A 16,407-nucleotide genomic window follows, 5' to 3' on the forward strand; every position below is an offset into this window, starting at 1 on the left:
AATCATAAATGATATTCGTTTTTGGAGGTTCGTTTTTCATGAGCCCGCAATTTAAAATGAAGTTGGGGGAACAAATGCCCTCATAGACACACATCTGTTCCTCTATTCAGGTTTCAGGTCAGGTCTGGCTTGGTCAGGTGTTTTAAACGTATACCATGTTGAAAGACTATTTTAAAATGAGTCTATCTACCACTCTGTTCATAGAGCACATAGATAAAGTAAGGAATTTCAAAACATACTTAAGCGTATTATCCTAAACCAAAATTAGTTTGTAAGCAAAGTAGATTTGTTAGGCTGTTATATTTTGGCATTTAATTTCAAGTAAAATTGAGGAGGGTTTAACATCCTTCAAAATTATTGTTAAACTAACGACCCGCCCTCGCTTCGCTTCGGAAACTGTTATTTATTATTGATTTCTCCACTATTTAATTGATGTTATTATACATATAAACCTTCCTCTTTCATTACTCTATCTATTAAAAAAACCGCATCAAAATCCATTGCGTAGTTTTAAAGATTTAAGCATACATAGGGACAGACAGATATAGGGACAGAGAAAGCGACTTTGTTTTATACTATGTAGTGATTTCGCAGTGTTTACGTTATCAAACATTTTTTTAGAAAATTTTCATTTAAAATTGAAGTGTGCTCTTGTATTACGATTATTAAATAAACATAAATAAAGTACTGATGAAATTTCTGAATTTTACTTATGTTTTTGGTTTGCTGAATAAAATACAATCACCGAAATTGCAAGTACTTTCTTTATTGAAATATAAAAATACATACATTAAAGGTTGCTGTCGTCGAAATGGTAAATCAATCACAATCAAACCGTGCGATTGTTAGTGGAGTAGAGTTAGTGGTAGTGGGTTGGTCGTAGGTAATAACTATGCAATGGATTTACAGTTTAAGCATGTCAGTGTCACAACCTTTAAAATTATTTGTTCATGTTTATAATGCTAGTCTTTTACCAATTTAATTTGGATCTACTTTAAAAAGTGGTTACTCAGCGTAAACATATACAAATTTAATTTCGCTTGTAACATTCAGCTATCCAGTGAGTGGTATGTGTTGAATTACCAATCTTTAGTCCTTATGAAATAATGACATTACTTAAGATAAAAGCATGGGATAGCCCTCGGAGACGTAAATTGATGGTAATACTGTCTATCTGTTAAATATATTTAAAGTTTAATAGAAAGATACTCTTGTATACGGATCTAAAAGATAAAAAAAATATATTGTCATTAAAATTATTTCATATTATATTATTGCTTATATACTATATGTAACGAACAAGAATACGTATCTAAATGAACTACAATAGTTTAGTAAACAATCATTTTTCGTGGTATATTTCGGTACGAGTATAGGCACGATTTAATAATAACACATAATATTATACTCATTAACTGAAGAAATAAAGTTAGCCTTAAATTGAAAGGCGAACTTTAAACAAATTCATACATAAAACCGGAGCATACCAAACGTTTGTACAAGCCACAGTCTCTCCGGGGAGGAGTACTCCTTCTAAATTTACTTACCTTCACTCTGTAATCTGTATGCAGAATGTCGTGTCTTCTAACGAAGTCCGAGACCCTGTAACGTCCCGTCGGGATACGAGTTATGTTCCTTAAGTTATGACGCGCAGTTAAATATTCGAGTCCCCCCTGGATTGCAAACTGAGACCTCTTGTAGCAAGCGATCCCTGTTATTAGGCTATTAAATTTTGAGTGGACAATCAATCTTCACAGTCGAGAACGTTTGATGTATCGATTAATAATCAATTTCTATTTAACGGGTATTAGCTTATAATGAAATATATATACTACTAAATATATATACGATTACACAGACAATTCAGTGTTTGTTTACTTTGTTAAGTAAGTTTAATTACGGTTTATGTCAAGTGCGAATGTTTTTCATTTGTCGTCGATAAAGGATAAGCCGATGTTCGAATATCACTTGCGAGTACCATTTTTTCTAATGAAATATCTACTTACTTAACAAATGTTCACGATTGACTTCCACGGTGAAGGAATAACATTGGGTAATAAAAATCAAACCCGCAAAATTATAATTGCGTAATTACCGGCATCCGCTACGATTAAAATCGAAAACTTTTAAATTTCCATGGCAAGACAGCTTTGCTAACAGCAAGACAGCGTCGCTGATGTAATCGAATTTTACATCAGAGGTTTAACAAAACGATTGAACTAAAACGAAATGCAGAAAAACATATATAACGTATTTCTAAGAAATTATCTAGCTTACATATTCCGAAATGATACTGCTACCAAAATCGATCCGATATTTATTACATTCTAGTAGAACAATGATTAAAATTCCTATAATTTTTCTAACTATTCTGGTAGCCTTTAGAGGCTATGCCAGCGTAACCGAGCGACTAAGTGAGCTCACGGAGCTCTAACCTGAGGACGTTGCTAGTACTAGCCCTAGCAAAAGCAATGCTTTGCAGAATCTACCACTAAATCGGAAACGCGACCAACTGAGAAGATCCAGCGAGAAACTCAGTGGGCTGTGTCTATGTGTTAATTTACTCGCCGAGCCCTTCATCGCAAGCGACGGGTTCGACGAGAAAGGTGATCGGTGCTTGAGGTACCTAAAAGCACCGTTAGTGGATCGGGAGGTTTCAAAATGACATGTTCGGGGCGATGTCGACTGTTTATCATTCGGTCCGCGGGATCGGGTATGAAGTTATCGGCAACCACGACAAGAGGGTTTTCGTGTCGTGCCGCCTTCTCAAAATGACGCACTGATGCCGATTGGAAATACTCATTGAAGGCGTCAATCTCCAGATCGTCGTGGAGATTCACGATCCTGGGAATGGGAAGGGGTTTCAAATTAGTAAAATTCCTAATCAAATGTTTTAAAACTGAATATCACAAGGCACAATGTAAATTCTTTCAAAATCAACAAATTCACTTATAAATATTGACAGAAGCATTGAATTAATCAAACATTCTTTAAAAAGGTGGTAGGACCTCTCCTGAGTCCGCGCGGGAAGGTACCACCGCCGTACTTATTTCTGCCGTGAAACAGTAATGCGTTTCGGTTGCCCTTTAGGCAGGGCAGCCGTTGTAACTATACTGAGATCTTAGAACTTATATCTCAAGGTGGGTGGCGCATTTACGTTGTAAATGTCTATGGACTCCAGTAACCACTTAACATCAGGTGGGCTGTGAGCTCGTCCAACCAGCTATGCAAAAAAACAAAAAAAAAAACAATGCTAACTCAATAAAAATAATATCTTTGACAACATTCTCCAAGTAGCACTCAACAAATTTCTCGCATTTTAATCAATGTTAAAGTGTTTTATTCAGTGGGTCCAAGGGGTTTGTGTATACAAGGGCAAATAACGTAAATTATTCTGCTCATAAATGACGATGACAACAGAAGCTTAGAAACAATAACTGGCCCCCGAATATACTTTTCAAGAACTCTACATTTAGTACTGATCATTCAGCCATATCCGTCAGTTGTCCATTTCCTTTAGAATTTAACTGATCCGTTTTAAGTGTTTTTTTTTATAAATTACGTGATTTAAAGTTTCAAATACGTTTTATGAGTTAAAAAAACATTTAAATCAATATTTGGCTTTGAAGTTAAATAATAAAAAATACTATACGTTTGTTACGAATTTTCATTAGTAAACGAATTAATTAAATGATCGCAACCACCGTAGTCCGTCAACGACCATTATAGCTTATTAATGATTTCATTGATAAATTTCTAAATTATCTATTAGCTAATAGCAGTGATATTAATCTAGCGTTTTCAATTAAAACATATTAAACTATATTGAGTGAAATACATTGAAAAATTAATTGGACGGTTTTGATTTTATTTTAAAAACAATTTTTTATAAATGATTTCTTTTATTGTAGTGTGCGTGAAATTTAATTTACTAGACAAGTACAAGCCGGCTGTCTTAACCGTGTGGCACCTGCCTTAGTAGGGAAAGAGACGGTAGGGTGCGGGAGGCGACGAAGAGGCCGGCGCGCGCCGCTCGATAAATCGATGTGGGTAATACAATGCTATGCGGTAAGACGGCCTTGAGCACCTGCAAACTGCAGGACACACCCCCTTTCAATTGCCAAGTTCATTGCCAATGAGCGCTTAACTACTGTACTTGCAAATGTAGAACATTAACAACATTCAGCTTTTGGTTACGAAACTATTCGTCCACGCTGTTGTCATCACAAATACATACCTACATATATATAAGTTCATGGAGGCACGTTGATAATTAATTATTAATTCAAACTATATTAAATTATCGCCAAGAAGACCACCGAATTTTTTATACAATAAATAAACCTTAAACGACATTATACATTATTCAACATAATTTAATACTGTGGGAATCCGTCATTTCGGAAAGCTTTTGAAACACACTAAAATATAGTTTCTATTGCATTAGAAGATATTATGTAAGTATGTATTACGTAGTATGAAAATTATGTTGCCCTTGAACTTTGCTAGGCAGAGACATTTATTTCACAGACCGGCGTGACACAACTGAAGATTTGCGAACCGTAGCCAATCCTAGCGTGTTGTATATAATTTGGTTGCCTATAGCTTTTGCTATGTTTTATGCTGAAAAAAGAAACATTCGTAGGAAGTTTTGTCAGCATATGGTTAAATCACGTTAGATATAGAAAGTAAAGTGGCACATCCCTTGCGGGATCTTGATATGCGAACCACTAATTCTCAAGATATTAATTAGGTGTTAATAGAAAATAAAATCATGGATGTAAAAACAGCTCGACTGGGACGAATCCACATACTTTATCTTTTCATAGGTAACTGAATAGACTTGTGTTTTGCAGAACCCTCAGGCAATCATGTAGTACCTACCTTGTTAGATACTACATGATTTCCTGATGGATACTACAGGCGTTCCTCGAACTCCTCTTTCATCGTGAAGATGAAAACCCAAGTGAATCAAACTACCAGACCACAGACCACCGGCACAACACTATTAATTCGTTCTGTGTGACATGAAACGTAGTAGACGATAGTGAGCCCAATATTCAAATTTCGACGACTAAAGTCGTCCTTGACCACGAAAAGTGTAAAGTAATCGAAACATTGAAAATGATATTTTTTATTTATGTATTTAAAAAAATTGCTAAAACCATAACCAAACATGTTTCTACCATTAAAATAACATATAAGTACGGAGTGAACAAAGGAAAAATAAAGAGAAATTGAGAAATATTTATTTTACACACAAAAAGAAGGAACCCAATACGCACTATGATAATAAAGACGCGTGATTATAGTTAAAAGAAGTCATAATTATGTCGATTGTGGAATTGTCGATTGTAAAATGCACTACTACTACAAAATGCATATGTTAAAATCAACAATTAAAAAAATATATACATAGAGTCTTATTGTATAACCTTATAAAGTCGCCTTTTTTAGTTCCATCAAAGCAATCATAAATCTAAATAGCACCATTATTTTCGAACCCAAGTAAACAAGCACTCACTAAAAAATAATTGGCTTGAAAAAATTGTAATTAATTGCTGTACTGGGCGATCAATGGTAGCCAGCCTTTTTAGTGACATTAAATTTATAAAAAATGTGATATTAATGTCGTATTAAACGAAAGATTAAATTGATTTTTTTTTAAATCACGCATTCTATAGGTATTTACAAAATAACTTGATTTGGTCACTGGGGGTGTTAAGTCGTCGTAGAAAAAGACCCTCGGTGTATTCGTATCTTGTTATGCAATTGTACCGGTGTTTGAATCTGCAAGCAGGTACCAATTGTTGATTCTAATTAAATACGTACTTTACAAATGTTCACGAATGATTATCACGGTGAAATATTAACATCGTGTTTCAAGCCCGCATAAATTATAATAGCGGGATTTACGTTGTTGATGTCTATGGGCTTCAGTGACTACTTAACATCAGGTGAGTCATGAGTTCGTCCGATCCTCTAGCAATAAAACAAATTGGTAGACTACTTCTACCCTAGTCTAGTACAGGGGGGTGGTTTGGTGGACAGGATTCTAAAAACATCCTTTGGCCCGCGGTCCGAGTGCCTACGCGGGGAAATGTCGGTAATGAGGTTCGGCCATATGTGAGAAAAAAAAGAAAAAAAAAGTGACAGTGGCCTCACTACAGGACTCATTTTACGAGCGACTTACATTTTTGTGTGATAAATATATCTGTGTAAAATAGTGATCTAACTTAAAATCGAAGAAATGAAATCGTCTGAAGACCTTAATGGCATATTGAATTTGATGTTTTCTTGTTTTCGAGTCTCCCGATAATTATCAACATCAGTGACATCTACGGGAAAGTTGTATTCGTTTCTTAAATAAAAACCAATTTGTATTATGTAATTTTTTTCCAGTATTTGCAAACACTATACAAACAATACATTTCTCCTACCTACGCCGAAAGTTCGGTTTTCCTCCCGCTGTACAGGGAAAAAATTCTAACTTTTCCTCCCTGGGTACTGACAAGTGCGCATGCGCGTTAGTGTTTACGTCTGCTCTCACGCACCTAAAATTCTCCGCCATTGTTGTGCTCGAGTAATTTGCAATATTGTGTTTAGTGTAAATGTGAAATAAACAAAAGGCAATAAAATTTCATGGTGAAGTATTAAACAAAGATGAGTCATTCATCAGTTCATCAGACAGTTCTTATTCAATTATTAGTAGTTTATTTAAAAATTAAAAAACAGGTAAATTATTTATTTATTAGTAATCCGCCCCCCCCCCCTACCCCCTATCAGAGCTTCGCCCCTGGACCCCGGCTCGGTAGTCCACGAACTGTCGGCCTGGTAGGAGAAAAAATAGTATGTGCACCGCGGGAAAAAAGTAGGACATTTCCTCCCGCGTATAAAATTGCCACCCTAGCCGAAGGCTCTTTTCTCCCTTGATGCACAATGTACTATTTAGATCTTTTTAGTACATGATGTATTCATTAGACGCAGAAACTTTAAATGAAGCACAGGAATTTTTTTCATGAATCTTAAAGGATGGTTTTCTCAATTGCGTTTTGTAGAACTGCGCTACCCGTCTACATAATTGCTTATTAAGTCCGAGAACGAACTCAAAATAAAAACTTAAGAGACCTTATTTGCAAATGTACAATGGAACGGGGGTCGATGTTGTATTAAAATACAATGATCAGATATATTTTACTACACTTGAGCCTAATTTCTAAACTATCTGTCTGACATTTGGTGACATTTCTAGAACAGTATACATTTTTAGAACAGTCAGTCTACATTTTTAGAAAACAATGTAAAAGTTTATGTCTTAAATTATAATAGTTCAAAATAATATTTAAACACAAGTACCTTCCCGCCTCAAAGTAAATATTGTTGTACAATTTTATTTGCATTTAAATCGCATACTTAAAAGTCAAGCGACCTTCCCAGATCTGAAATAGAAACAAGGTTGAATAGGCACAAGGCCAGAATACGGTTTGTATTTGTGCTTTTAGTGGTTAATTAAAAATACCTACTGAAACAAATTTGGCTTGAGCACCTTAGTGATGATCCGGGTAGTAATCAAAACAATATGCGATCCCGACCTTCTCGACGTACTTCTACTAACTCCTTTTTTTAATTGCTTATATGGGTGGACGAGCTCACAGACCACCTGGTGTTAAGTGGTTACTAGAGCCCATAGTCATCTAAAACCGTAAATGCACCACCCACCTTGAGATATAAGTTCTAAGGTCTCAGTATAGTTACAACGGCTGCCCCACCCTTCAAACCGAAACGCATTACTGCTTCACGGCAGAAACGGGCAAGGTGGTGGTACCTACCCGCGCGGAATCACAAGAGGTCCTACCACCAGTAATTACGCAAATTATAATTTTCCGGGTTTCATTTTTATTACACAATCTTATTCCTTCACCGTGGAAGTCAATCGTGAACATTTGTTGAGTACGTATTTCATTAGAAAAATTGATACCCGTCTGAGATTCGAACACCGGTGCATTGCTCAACACGAATGCACCAGATGTCTTATCCTGTAGGCCACGACGACTTCTAAATATATACTCCTTATAGCAGTAGTATATTGTAAGGATGACTAAGGGATTCATCCGAGAATAGGCAGCTATGTTCTCTGAGTATTATACCAGCATAATGCGATAGCTAATAGACATTTATTGTACATAAAAGCAGCAAATCTTAAAGAAAGTTTCAAGATACAGTAACAAAAAAATATTAACCCTTAAAACTACAATGGTATATTTTATATTTATTATTATTTTAATAACGTTACAATTTTTTTTAAAAAAAAGTTCTTACCGTAAGAAGTTCGAAGCTCAAAGCCCACTCTGTTTTATGTGGCTACAGGAAATCATATTATCTATAGAGTTAGATTTGAAATCTCATTCGAAATACAATAAAATTGTCTTACTTAAAGAACTAGAATTTATAACTGCTTCATGGGAGAAATAGGAAGGATTACTACGCTTCTTACGAAGCCATCATCGTAGCACAGTATAAATAATGTGACCTTTTTTTTTCAAATTTGCAGACCAAAAATACAGAGAAAATTCGGAACGTAGGGCATACGTTTTTTCCACCACACCACAGACGTTTGTACGCTTTCCATACCATCAATTAAACTTGATAATTAACATCAGAACTAATGGGTATTTGATAGCACAACACAGATTAGGCTCGTGTACTGGTAGTGGTTTATGCTCGGTGTCGCGCAGTCACGCCATGGGAAAACAAATTACGTTATAATTTATGGAACAATTTGGCTTAGCGCAAAATTTTGTTCTGAATAATTGTATATCGTTTTTTCATAGGTCATCTAATTTTTTATTACGCTTAAGTAACTAAAAGAACAGGAGTGTTATAAAGATGTTAAACTGTTTTTCGGTTGGTCTATCACTGTAGTTTACAAATACCGCACAGGGTTCCGTGATTCACTATCGAATACTGCATCACTATGTAGAGATGGCTTATCACCGTCAAGAACCCTCTCACCTTTGGCAAGACCTTGTATATTGAGCCGTATACATGCACTAATGGAGGATTACTAGATTCCTTATGCGGCAATTTTAAAATCTCGGTGTAAAAATACTTCCCTAGTGTTTTTGAATTGCAGTCAAAGCTAACTAACATACATGAACTTAACCTGACGCGCGTTGTCAAGTACCTCGAATGATTAGCGTTTTCGATATTTCCCTTAAATTGTAAAATAAAATTACTCTTGTACTTGTAAAAATAAACCACTAAAAATAAACTTAATATAACATGCATTTTGCTTAGCTTAGGTTAGAATATTATTTTTCTCAAACTTCTCTTACCGATTCTCACAACTGATGGAATGTTTATTTCAAACAGCGTAGTTCCTTTGAGAAAAAATCTTTTTCCCTGATTACTACTTTCTTTTTAAAAATATCACATCTCAAAATAAAAAATATGACCAAATTGGGCACTTATTTCTAAAAATAACATGTATCAAACATGTAGCACAGCGAAACATCTTATAGCAGATGTATATCCTTAGTTTTTATGATCCCGGTAAAAAAAGATCTCAAAGAGATGTCAATGGTAGTAAGTAACCTTTGATGTTGTTTGACTAACCCACGCAGAATACTGACTAGAGAAAATTGACGAATTATGTTACATAGTAGTTTATACACTACTCTCGCAGGGATTGAGGATCTATCAAACTTGTGTAACTAAATCGGATACAGTAATTTAATGAAATTATAATGCCAGCATCTAATTTTCAGGAGTATTAGTTAGAAAGTTGAAAACAATATAAACTATCGCCATATATTTTGTTATTGTAATTGAATATAAACATCACCTAGATGAAATAAGTACAGCTATTTAACGGCATTACTCAGCGAAGTAAATAAAGTATTAAAGATGTTTGTGAAACACACAGATGTACAATTTCATATCTGTTAATAATATCAAGAATAACGATATCAGAAAATTGCATTATAATTACGTATTTCGCAAATAATATAATAGTTAAACAACTGGTTTTGTTACATCTCCGACATCCATGATTGTACCGGAATTAAATATAATGTAGTAACTAGTATATGATATAATATAATATAATTTCTATATATTGTTTATATTTATTACCTACACTAATTTATTCCAAGTAGGCAGATAGAAGAAAGAAGTTAATATGTATAAATAAAAAATTTAAAAAAGCCTTTAAACCAATAATACAACTAAAAAAACAATTAAATAAACAATACAGTACAATTAAAAAAAAACTTATAATACATATAGCTATACATTTTTATACTGTATACATAATATATACTTTTATTTACTTGCAAGAATATCTCCTTGAGGTTTGATCTCACTGTCTTTGTGATATCATCCTGTCATCTTGTGTGAGCTCTACCTATGTATCGCTTTCCACTTGGACCATTCCACGAAGCTACTCTTTTGGTCAATTTTTCATCTTGTAATCTCGCTACGTGGCCCGCCCTTATCCGTTTAAGTTTTTGGACATGGCTCAGAACGTCGATCGATGGCTTTGGAGATATTTCGTATTTTAGTGTGACTTATTTTTTTTACTTTTATTAATTTTCTCGTCTATTAAATGTATTGACATATAAAAAATGGTACCTGCCCCACAATCCAAAATATATTAATCATATTTGCATCACTCGATACGAGTAAGCCGAACATCTAACCACTTGGCGGTTTTGTATCTTTTTACTAGCATTAAGGACTATCGATTCGAATTTCAATAAATCAACCAATAATTGTATGTTTTTATTTTAAAAGTAACAACAAATCTATTATTTTATTTGAATGTACTGGTTTTGGGAAAAACATTCAGATTTTTTCGACCGTTTTTAAATCACATAATAAGCATTCTGTGCACGGGCGAGAGCAGACCAACTCTGAGCTGAATTAAGTGTGATTTATGACTTTCATGAGCCTCTTTAGCGTGGAGACGCTATGTTTGCGTGTTCAGTGGTCTAGTTTCACGATAGCTAGTCCCAATATAATCATGATTAATGTTCACTATTTTTCATTTCAACGATGAATTTTTTCAGTGTTTTTTTTCTTTCATATATTTTATATTATTAATTCAGATAGAACAGATACCCAGTTTTTTCTCTTTTATTTTATTGTATTGAAAATAAAAATAAGCTATTAGTTTCATATTTTCAATAATGATATATTACAAAAACTTTCATTTCCAAATGTATTTGAAAATAATAATAATTGTGATGATAAATACGTTTACATTTTAAAATGATATATACAGACTATCGATTTCTATTTCGATAATAATCAAAATAAATAAATGAATATTTTCACCTTCTAAAAGGTTGACTTAATTGTAATGAAAGTCTGTAGCAAGACCAGAATTTACCGTGTAATAATAATGGCCACGCGATCTAACAAATTAATGTAGCTAGGTAGTAAACGACATCACTTCGTAACCACATTATTACATAATTCTTTCATTTTGTAAATTCTGACATCTTAAATAAGTGCTGCGTGATGTAGATGTAGATGTCTATGGGCTCCAGTAGCCACTTAATACCAGGTGGGCTGTGAGCTCGTCCACCCATCTAATTAATAAAAAAAAACGTGTGGCACTCGGGAACTGCCGCGTTAAAGCTATTGCATAGCATTTTTTATCAACTTATGCAATTATAATTAGACAATGATAATTTAATATTAAAAAAATAATAAAACAAGACCACGCTATATTAAACATTAATAAAAGCAAAGCCTTAACTATCCCCTTCACACTCATAAGCTAGACCGCGCGAGAGAGTGATGGGCAGACTTTTCATGATGCGCATGCAGTGTGACGTCACGCTACGCGCTTATTCGCAAACACTACACAAGCGCAACGTGTGAATGTGTTGAACGCGAGCTACATGGTAGGCGGAGTGAGGGGTGTAAGGTTGTTTTCCGTTACGGAAATTCATGATTCGGTCGCCGCGCTCAAGGCCCGCGATAAAATCTATGCAATACCTTAAAAATTAAAAAAAGAAGTATCTCCGAATAAATCGTTAATTCACTCTCAATCGTAATATATTAGTACCAAAGTCAACTTATGTGCTTTTTACCTATTATATTAAGTTAAATGAACAATGCAGCAGTTAGTTTTTTTTTTTTGAAAAATCACATTTTAACTACCTAGTTAAAATGTAGTACTTACTTTATGTTATGCACTACTGTAAGCCTATTAAAAAATTTGTTCTTACCTCCAAATACTCAAAAACTATGGCTATACGTACATTTTCTCTCATAGCCACATTCCTTAAGGGGAACTGCATGCTCGTCTGCTTAGTAAAAAAATTAAAAAAAAGGATACCTACGTGATTGAATTCTACCAAACCCGTAAAATATAATGATTTGCATAACTACTGGTAGTAGGGCGTCTTCTAAGCCCGCAGAGGTAGGTACCATCACCTTACCTATTTCTGTCGTGAAGCAGTAATGCATTTCAGTTTGATGAATGGGACATAATGTAAATCTGAAACTTAGAACCATAGATTATACACTTAAGCTTAGAACTCATGTCTCAAGATGGGTGACGGCATTTATGTTCTTGATAACTATAAGCTCCAGTAAACACTGAATACCAGGGGGGCCATGACCTCTTCCACACATCTAAATAATAAAAAATATAAATATTGACAACATAATTCCAGGTAATTCCAGGACTGTAATCTTTGTGATTTCCATATTTCATTCGAACGTCTTTGAGATTCCGTACGAATACCAAAAGCTCTACACGTGTACTTTCTCTAGAGAGTGGGTAATATAATATGTATAATAAACGCGAATCCATTTTTTATCGTCTTCATTAGATTTTGTTTTTCGCGAACGTTTGGATTGCTTGAAATTTAATCACAATTTTTACTTTTGACAAAATGGGCGATTTCTTTTCTGAAAGCTACTCTTTAACTGCTTTGTTTGGTAGATGACTTCACATCTCAGTGACTAATGAATTTTATACGAGGCATACCTTTTAAGTTTTGTCGTTTGAAGAAAAAAAGACAACTAGAACCTTATAGTACTTTTTATTGTTTTTTAAAGTATTCACCACGTAGCTTAATACACTTTTTCATTCGCCCAAACCAGTTATTATAACATTTATTCCACTCTAAAGTGGAGATGTTCGAAATGACTGACTTGAAAGCGTTGAAGCGTCAAAAATTTCCACTTTTTCCTGATTCAAATACTCAATCGTTTGACGAGCGCTGTGTGAGCTTGCGTTGTAGTGGTGCAGGACGATGCATCGCTTTGAGTTAGATTTTCAAAGTTCCACGATGACTTGTGGTAAACAAGCTGTGGTATACCACTCTGCGTTAACAGCTCTACGATCTTCAAGTTCGTTCTTCATCTACATCTTTGGCTCGTCTTGAAAGACCCAAATTGTAGATTGTTGCTTGGAATCAGAATCGTAGGAATAGATCCAAGATTCGTCACCACTGATGATGTCGTAGACGTGATTTGGTTCTCCTCGGTTGAGCCTTTGCAGAATTATCTTACCATCTGACGCGGGCCGCCGTGATCCTCGGAAAGCAGATGCGGTATCCAACGCCAAACTAGCTTTCTCACACCAAGCGCTTCATGTAAGATCTTCTGAATGGTGGTTCCTGGGATGTCTAATGGAGCCTCTATCTCTCGATACGTCAAATGACGATCTTCGAGAATTCGTTGTCTCATAGCAATGGTGTTATCTTCAGTGAACGCGGATTTTGGATGTACTTCGCGAGATTTGTCACTAATACTAGTATGTCGGCGCTGGAATTCTAAATACCAGCGTTTGACAGTCCGCAGACATGGGGCTTGATCACTGAACACAGATGTTAGCTCTTCAAAACATTGAGGCCGTGTCAGGCCTGACAGATTCTAATCGACGCTGTGACTAAACAATAGCATTAATCCTAATACATTCAACTGTTTTGAGATTAAAATTTAAACACATTCGAATATAGAACAGTTCCAAATTCAAAATTGCCGGGAAATATGGAAACGACAGAACTTAAAATGCATGCCTAATATGTATGCTATAACAATATATTGGAACAGCTGTCCTATAATTCAAGCTGGAACGCATGTTTCCTAAGTATTGGTAGCGGATAATTTTATTACATATAAAATGTTAATGTTCCACTTTCATTTAGAATTAATCTGTTACAATGAAGTAATCTAATAATAATACAAATGGTTATATTGCAAATGCTACATCAGAAAACTGATGTAAGTAGGACAGCGTGGTCGACAGTGGTTCTGATATCGAGTTCCGTATGGGGTCATCTAGGGTTATCATTGTACATGAATTGGAAATATTTTTTTTACTATACATGTAATAAAGTAGAATTGGTGTACTACTGTAGTTTTATTGATAATTTTTTTATGTGAAATATAAGGAAAGTTATTATAACTAAAAATTAATTGACACCCTTTTTTACACCTTGTTCACTCAGATTGTACGCAGCGGCTTGGCTCTGCCCCTGGCATTGCTGAGGTCCATAGGCGGCGGTAACCATTCCCCGTCAGGTGGGCCGTATGCTTGTCTGCCTACAAGAGCAACAAAAAAATCGTGCTCGCCATCTTGTTTTTTTCTATAATTTGTTTTCTCCCATTCTTACCATTACTCACACTCTCTTACTCACGCCTCAACGCCCCGTTCCAAGCTCCTTTCTTACCTATCGTACATGCATTTAAATTAAGTTATTGAAGCCGTTCAACTGACTGTAATTAATAAAGCAGATCTAAACAGAAGAATCACATAGCACAAAATTTTTCCAGATAACCACCACACACAACAAAACGGCTATTAAATGATTAACGAGCTCATGGCTCCTAGTGTTAAGTAGTTACTGGAGCCCATAGACATCAAAAACGCAAATGCCACTATCCACCTTGCGACATGAGTTCTAAGTCTCACTTTTTACAGTAACACAGCTGCCCCACCCTTCAAACCGAAACGCATTACTGCTTCACGGCAGAAATAAGAAGGGTGGTGGTAATTACCACCAGTAATTACACAAATTATAATTTTGCGCGTTTGATTTGTATTACACGATGTTATTCCTTCACCGTGGAACCCAATCGTAATTAAGTACCTACTTATTTCATTAGAAAAACTGGTACGCGCCTGGGATTCGAACACCGGTGCATCGCTCAACACGAATGCACCGGTTGTCTTATCCTTTAGGCCGCGACGACTCTAAGATTCTGCGAAACACTTCTCTTGCTAGGTTTAGTGTTAGCAAAGACGTCAGGTTTGAGCCCCGTGAGCTCACCTACTTGTTAAGGTTACGGTCTTCGGTTCCACGACCACCAGCTTTCTGTTCATTTTTATCTTAAGCAATTTTACAAATGCGTACCAACCCTAATCATAATTTACTCGCAGCACACTTCACACGGGACATATTTAGTATGGCATGCACACTAATACAGAATTTTTCATTTAAATAGATTAATAATCCCGTCCGCGCGTAGCTGGAATAGCCCCTTAGACTACCGGCAAATAGGTAGGGAAAAACAAACCATTTAGACTCCTCGAGTAGTATTCGTAACTGATATACGATTTCATTATCTCTTGGACGCTTCTAGTGTTATCGAAATTCTGCTTTATAAATTTATACGTAACTAGCTGACCTGGCAGACTTCGTAGTGCCTCAATCGATAAATAAAATACCTAAACTTTCGTATAAAATAAACTTAAAACAAACTAAAGGAACCCGTCCGACGGGGGACACATCAAAGGAAAAACAAAATTGTTATTTTTATTAAATCCGAGCATTTTCATATTTGTCTACCTTTTAAACCTTCTCTGGACTTCCACAATTAATTCAAGACCAAAATTAGCCAAATCGGTCCAGCCATTCTCGAGTTTTAGCGAGACTAACGAACAGCAATTCATTTTTATATATATAGATTATAAATATTATTGAATCTGTACACAATTCTCGAATATCGAGTTCATGTGCAATACGTATGGACAATGAATAGGACGTTTTATGAGACTTCACCCGTTTCGTAATTATTTCCAAGTTAAATGTCTGGATAATTTATATAAACTTTGACCTTTTTTACTGTCTTTCCACGATTACCGTCGCTTATGGACTTGTTAAATACCAGAGTCAAGCCGCCGCCCACAATGACAGAAAAATCCTCTGCAAACGAGCTCTGGATGAACGCAGTAGTTCTAGGTATTATTGATGAAATCTGCCACGGTAGCGGGCGGTGCGATGGTAAAAACGAGATGATACTACTACTGAGCTGACGCTATGATCCCGAAGTGGGTCTTGGCCACCGACAATAAGCTTTGCCATTCATCCCGGCGCTGTGCAACATCTTGCCAGTCCGACACTTGGAGCTCACGTAAATTTCCTTCCACATGATGATGAG

General features: G+C 35.4%; 1 protein-coding gene across 1 annotated transcript in view; it reads right to left on the minus strand.

Annotated features, from left to right (window-relative positions):
• The window catches only part of ace2 (acetylcholinesterase type 2), a 55,036-nt gene that overhangs the window by 27,380 nt on the left and 11,249 nt on the right, over positions 1 to 16,407 (minus strand).

The sequence above is a fragment of the Bombyx mori genome, chromosome 9 (assembly GCF_030269925.1).
Source record: "Bombyx mori chromosome 9, ASM3026992v2".
In the NCBI taxonomy this organism is placed as follows: domain Eukaryota; kingdom Metazoa; phylum Arthropoda; class Insecta; order Lepidoptera; family Bombycidae; genus Bombyx; species Bombyx mori.